This window comes from Chrysochloris asiatica, unplaced genomic scaffold, assembly GCF_000296735.1.
Source record: "Chrysochloris asiatica unplaced genomic scaffold, ChrAsi1.0 scaffold00013, whole genome shotgun sequence".
NCBI classification, from domain to species: Eukaryota; Metazoa; Chordata; class Mammalia; order Afrosoricida; family Chrysochloridae; genus Chrysochloris; species Chrysochloris asiatica.
Genome location: NW_006408531.1, coordinates 28,310,627 through 28,317,320, shown reverse-complemented (window position 1 = coordinate 28,317,320; position 6,694 = coordinate 28,310,627). Strand labels below are relative to the sequence as shown.

The 6,694-nt window shown below is 39.3% G+C and overlaps 1 pseudogene; it reads right to left on the bottom strand.

The window, feature by feature from the left end:
* Positions 1 to 6,694, bottom strand: part of LOC102812720 — a 74,615-nt pseudogene extending 67,921 nt beyond the window's left edge.

The window sequence follows — 6,694 nt, the reverse complement described above, 5'->3', positions numbered from 1 at the left end:
GCCATCTTGTTTGTTCCTCCCCTCAATGAAATTCTTATAGAATAGTTCCTGTTACCCTCAATGAGTAGGTGTAGTGTCATGATACAAAAAAAAATTCCTGGGCACAATGTCCAGACTTTTATCTCACCAATGGTGATTTCCATAATAAGCTCCCATGATTGCCCTGTGTCCTTCAAGAAAATTGATCACAATATCTCTCTGGTATCCCCCAAATACTCACTATAACCTTCTGAGCAGATACGTCTACCTTGAATTTAACTGGTCCATCAGATCTTTCCAGAAGCCAGTGTTTTGACTGGATCTTTTTGTAAAGGCTCTCTAATGAGCCTAAGACATGCATATTAAGACAACTTGCCTGTGCTTGTAGAGACATGTTTAAACACATTTTGTTTAGAATAAATCCATTCATGTATAAAATGGAAACTTAGTAGCAATACTTTTTGGCACACCTTCACCCTCATAGATGATCATCCTGAGGAGCACATTCTTCACTAGTCTTGTTTGTTTCATAAACCTGTTTATTATTTAACTGGAGAGTGGACTCTTGGAATATCGATTCCAAGTTGAAAATTTTTCTCAGGGCAATTTTCTCAGCACATTCTCCAATCTCTTTCAGATTAGTAAATCTGATCTTTTTGGTTGTTGCTATTGATCTTGAATTTTGTTTTAAATTTTCTTTTCACATTGTAATCAGGACCTTTAATTCCACCACTTGTCTGTCAGTTTTTCATACTGTGGTGACTTGTGGATTGCTATGATGCTGGAAGCTATGCCATCTGACGTCAGCAATGATATCCCTTTTTCCACACCCTCATTTGAATCTGGCTTGAACCTCAAGCAGTCCCCTGTCAATATACTCTTGCAGTGATTTTTAAATTATCTTCAACAACATTTTACTTGCATATGATATTAATAATACTGTCCAATGATTTATACATTCCATTGGCACAAATATGGATCACTTCCAATCAATTGGCCAGGCATAAATAAGTGGTGAGTGCTTCCAGTGTTGCATCAGTCTGTTGGAAGATTTCAGTTTGTATCCCACCAGTTCTTGGGGTTTGTTCTTTGCTAGTGCATTCATAGCACTTTGGACTTCTTCTTTTAGTACCACTGGCTCTTGATCATATACTACCTCTTCAAATGACTGAACATCAAACATTTCTTTTTGGTACAGTGACTCTTTGTCTTCCTTTCATTTACTTTTGACAATTCTTGAATAATTCAATATTTTGCCCATTGAAGCTACACTGAGACATTCACAAAAAACAAAACTCCAAAAAGTGACAAAACAATAACTGAAGTACTGCATGTGAAAGCTAGACAATGTATAAGGAAGACTGGAGAAGAATTGATATATTTCAATTATGGTGTTGGCCAAAAATCATTGGATATGTTAAGTGCTGTTGAGTTGGTTCCAACTCATAACAACCCTGTATAGCGTTTCCAAGGAACGACTGGTGAATTTGAACTACTGACTTTGAAAATCAAACCAACCTTGCAGTCCAGCACATTAACTTATACCAGGACAGTCTATAGACCTGTCTAGTATTTGACTGAAAAGTGCAGTCATGGGGAATGAGTTCATTTTCAGGCTTGAAGAGCAGCTAAGACAGACTCAGAGGTTCTACTAGTCTTTGTCAGACCAGTCATGGCCTATTTTTATGATTTTGAGTTTTGTTCCACATGTTTCTCCCACTCTATCCAGATACATCTCTTGTAATCCCTCTCAGAATGGTCAGCAGAGGTAGCTGGGCACTATCTAGTTCTTCTGGTCTCAGGATTGTGGAAGCTGAAGTTCACGTGGTCCATTAGTCCTTTAGACTAATTGTTTCCAGGCATCTTTGATTTTCTTCACTTGTCTTTGCTCTGGCTGGAGAGAGACCAACAGGTGCACCTTAGAAGTCTGCTCACAATCTTTTAATATCTCAGTCACTACTCACCAAATTATGATGTAGAACATTGTCTTTGTGGTTATGTTATTCCAATTAACTTTGATGTCCTATGAAACTAAGCCATACTGGGACTAACCCAAGCCCAGTTACTTATTCTCCCAAGATGTTTGGATATTGCTAAGAAGTTTACATACCTTTGCCCTTGCTTGCTCTATTACATACTTGGATATGTAAGAAGACTTCAAGATGTTCATAGAAATTCCAGTATCTTTTCATTTCATTTTCCGTAAATGTTTGAAGCCCTCTTATGTTTCCAGCACAAACAAATCAATATGTAGATATATTGACAGCCAAATCTATGTATGTTTGTGAGTGTAGTACCTTTCACCTACTCTTACCTGTTCATCTTGGCTGCTCCCTATGTATCTACTTGTAGATTAATGTCTATTACTACTGATAAAACAGAGCTGTGTATGGAGTAGTATTTACCTTTGTAGTCTGCCCAATTTTTTTTCCCCATGACACATAAAGCATTAGTGTGTGTGTGTGTGTGTGTGTGTGTGTGTGTAAAGGCACCTAACAAGACAAAGTCATGGGTATTACTGAGAGAACTCAGCTTCAGGCATCCACTGATCCCAGAGACATATTTAAACAGGTTTTGTTTGAAATAAACTCATGCATGTATGAACTGGAACTATAATAGCCAAACTTTTTGACTTAATTTAGTATATGCAAACAGTTCTAAGAAATGGGAGAAATAAGACATAATTTGTGGCATGAGAGAAATCTGCCCACAGTGTAGCTACAATAAACTGGTCAAATCATTAACTTACATAGGCCCCCCTCCATCACCACACACACACAGGTATCAGCCATTAACAACATTTCTACATGGTCAACGTGGAACCACAGTGAATTGTTGAAGGAGGTTGATACCACCCTGGGAGTAATCCTGCCTCCCTAACAAGCAGGCAGCCAACCTTGACTACTGACCTTCACACACACACACACACAAAAAAAAGCCAGAAGAGCTTACCCCTCCACCTCTGAATGAAGAGCATTCTAAAGTAAAGAAAAAAATCCTTCCATGTTTGCATTAAGACTTATTGCCAGTCTTTTAAACACTGTACATCTTGGATGCAGAGTTTGAGCTCTCTCTCTTTGCCCCTGCCTCCAGCAAGGTTCCTCTTCTCTTCCCACAACACATCACATACCCCTTACATAGCTCTTATTACATGGGAATTTTAATAACTCCCTAATTCAGAGTATTGTACTTGAAGGCTGGACTTGAATATTCCTAGTTATATATTTTTTTAAATCAGACCTTCATGATTAAGATAATAATTTTACCAGAGTACCAATGTGACCCAAAAAAGACATCCTTCTAGCATCTTTGCTTTAAAAACATGCATCAAACTTTACTTCTGTATCTAACCTGGAGTTAACCGTAATAGTTGTTGTTAAATGCCATCGAGTCGGATCTGACCCATAGTGACCCTATACAGGGTTTCTGAGGAGCAACTGGTGTGCTTGAACCACTGACCTTGCAGTTTAAAGGGCTTTGCAGTGTGGCGTATTAGCCCACAGTGCTACACCAGGACTCCATAGTTGTTGTTGTTGTTGTCAGGTGCCATCGAGTTGGAACCGACTCATAGCGACCCCATGTACAGCAGAACGAAACAATGTCTGATCCTGGGCCAACCTCACTACTGCTGCCACACTTGAGTCCATCAATGATGCCACCTGGCAGATCCATCTCATTGGGGTCTTCCTCTTTCTCTCCAAGCCTCCATCTTACCAAGCATGATATCCTTCTCCAGCAACTGGTCACTCCTGACAATATGTCCAAAGTATGAGAGGCGAAGTTTAGCCATCTTGGCCTCCAAGGAGCACTCTGGCTGCACTTCCTCCAAAACAGATCTATTGGTTCTTTTGGCAGTCCACGGCATTTTTAGTATTCTCCTCCAACGCCACAATTCAAAGGCATCAATTCTTCTACGATCTTCCTTATTCACTGTCCAGTTTTTGCATCCATGTGAAGTTATTGAAAATACCATGGCTTGGGTCAGGCGCACCTTAGTCCTCAAGATGACATCTTTGCTCTTCAGGACTCTGTAGTAGGCACCCTCAATTAATAACTATGAGATGAATGAATGACTGATTTATCTTAGTTGGCATCCTTATACATCCTTTTCAATAAGGTAGACTTACATGTGAATTGTACAAGGCTGGTTTTAGAGCTAACAAGAGAAAAAGCATAAGTTACTTACCAAAGGATGTCTTAAAATCCATGTCACCACCTGCTATTGATGCTTCATTATTGCCTTGCTCTCTTTTTAAGTGCTTATCTCCGTGTTTCTGATTGCCTGGCTACATTTTTGAACATGAACCTGGCTTTGCTCCTTGACACACTGATTCTTAGTTTTTCACTCTGGTTTAATGCATGACCTTGCTCTGTTCTTTGTTGTGTGCCTGCCTACCTCCTTACTTCATAAACCTTCCTTACTCATACCCCTACCCTGGCCTTTTCACCCAATTCAGTTATAATCACAGCACTGGCTTTAAATCAGGTAACCTGGATTCAAGTCCCAGCTCTGACACTTCTGTGACATTTAGGAACCCAGAAAGAATTGTGGGGAGATACTTTATGAAGCCTGACCAATACTGAAACACTTACGAACTAGGCACAGTGGGAAGTAATTTCCATTCCTCAATCTGAAAAGTCAGGGAAAATAAATGGTGTTATTGAAGCCACATTAAGACCTGGACCCAACTGACAGAGCTATGGTTATTTCTGGAATAAAGTGAAAGCAGGGAGAGAGCAGAACTACCCCTTTCTTCCTACCATCTCGTCTCCTGCTGGTGACCCCATTGGCTGGACTGGACCAGACAACAAAGAGCAAAGGAGTTCTTGATTCTGCTATTTGTCCATAGAAGACAACCTCTTGGGGACCAGGAAGAGAAAACAGAACTTGGGGAACTAGAAAATGACCAGGATATTTTCTTTCTACATAAGTTTGGTCAAGTAATTTTATATTCCTGGCTTCTGTCTCATCTATGAGAGTGTCTTTTGAGTCTATTTTGTGATAATAAATACGAAAGCACCTAGAAAAATAAGTTTAATTAATATCAGCCTTCATCTGGCTTTGCACTCTACATCTTATGACACTCTCATTATTTTGACCCATGAAACTCTTCAGAAGGTCAATAGTGAAGCTTAGGTGACTGTGGTCCTTAGGTTTAGGTTGAGACATTACTATCAGAGGATGTCTCAACCTAAACCCAAGAACCAGTCACCTAAGCTTCAGCGTTGACCTTCTGAAGAGTTTCATGGGTCAAAAGAATCATAACTAGAAAGTCTAAACCAAAGACATATATAGAAACAATAAAAGCATAACTCTAAATTAAAAGAGAGGTCTTCATTCAATGAAACCCTTGTTGTTGTTGTTGTTAAGTGCCATCAAGTTGGTTCTGACCCATAGAGACCCTGTATAGGGTTTCCAAGGAGCACCTGGTGAGCTTCAGCCAACCTTGCAGTTCAAACAGACTTTGCAATCCAGTGCATTAACCCTCAGCACCACACCAGGAAACCCTTACTCATCTGTAGTTCCTGAAAACAAACCAAGACTGAGTGGTATCTCTTTGAGGATCAGAAGGCTTTTTGCTTGCTCTACCAGGAATCTGCCCAGAGGCTAAAGTTTAAAATCTGGTGTTCCTTGTCATCTCATAGTCTAAAGATGAATCAACAGATTAAATGAGTCTTGGATCTCTCTTTGATAGAACACTAGGATTCTTGTAATGGCTTAGGCATTTCCAGAAAATCAACAATTTTGAAAGTATATTTGTAAACCAGGACCTATTCAATTAAACATAATTCCGTAAGTGAAAGCTGTGATGTCACATAATTAGAAATAGCTTTGACATTTGCAATTGCAACTTTGTCTTTCTTTTTTGGAGATACTGCCATTATTTTCAGAGCTACAAGGAATTTTAGGGATCATTCAACTGAATCCCTCATTTTGCAGATGAAGAAATCTGACACATAATATAAATACAAAGCAAGGACTTACTTTGATTCCCTGATTCCTAGTCTAGTGCCCTTTCAACTGCAACACACAATCAAATCTTTGTACGGAAGTTCTGTAGTCAAACAAAATGTTCTGAGGTGTTAAATTTTCTATATTAAATATTATTGAGCATTCATTTTTAAAATATATCCAGTAATTAATTACTTGGTGAAAATAATGCATGTTTAAAATAAGTACACCATATGCTCTGGTAGCGTAGTGGTTACGAATCGGGCTGCGAACCGGAAGGTCAGCAGTTCGAAACTACCAGCTGCTCCGCGGGAGAAAGATGAGGCGATCTGCTCCCGTAAAGATTTACAGCCTCGGAAACCCTATTCAGGGTCGCTATGGGTCGAAAACGACTCGACGGCACTTAACAACAACAACAATTATATTCTCGACAATTTATAAACTTATACCTTCATCTAGGACATTCTTACTTCTTGAGAGAAAGTAATCATCATGGGTCTTGATTCTGCCATTTTTCTAATACTATATAATCATTTAATCACATTTTAAATAGCTATAGTAATTCTGTCTCCTTCCGCTCTCTCCAAAAAGAGTAGCTGTCCTTCAACCACTCTCATTTAAATACTGTTGTCTGCTTTGTATATCAGGGATGACTTCTAGCTGCATCAGTTCCCCAGGTCCCACCAGTAATACTCTGCTTAACTTACCCATTTGCCTCCAGAACTGAGCAACTGGAGAGCTGAGCATTTTCAGAATCTGCAT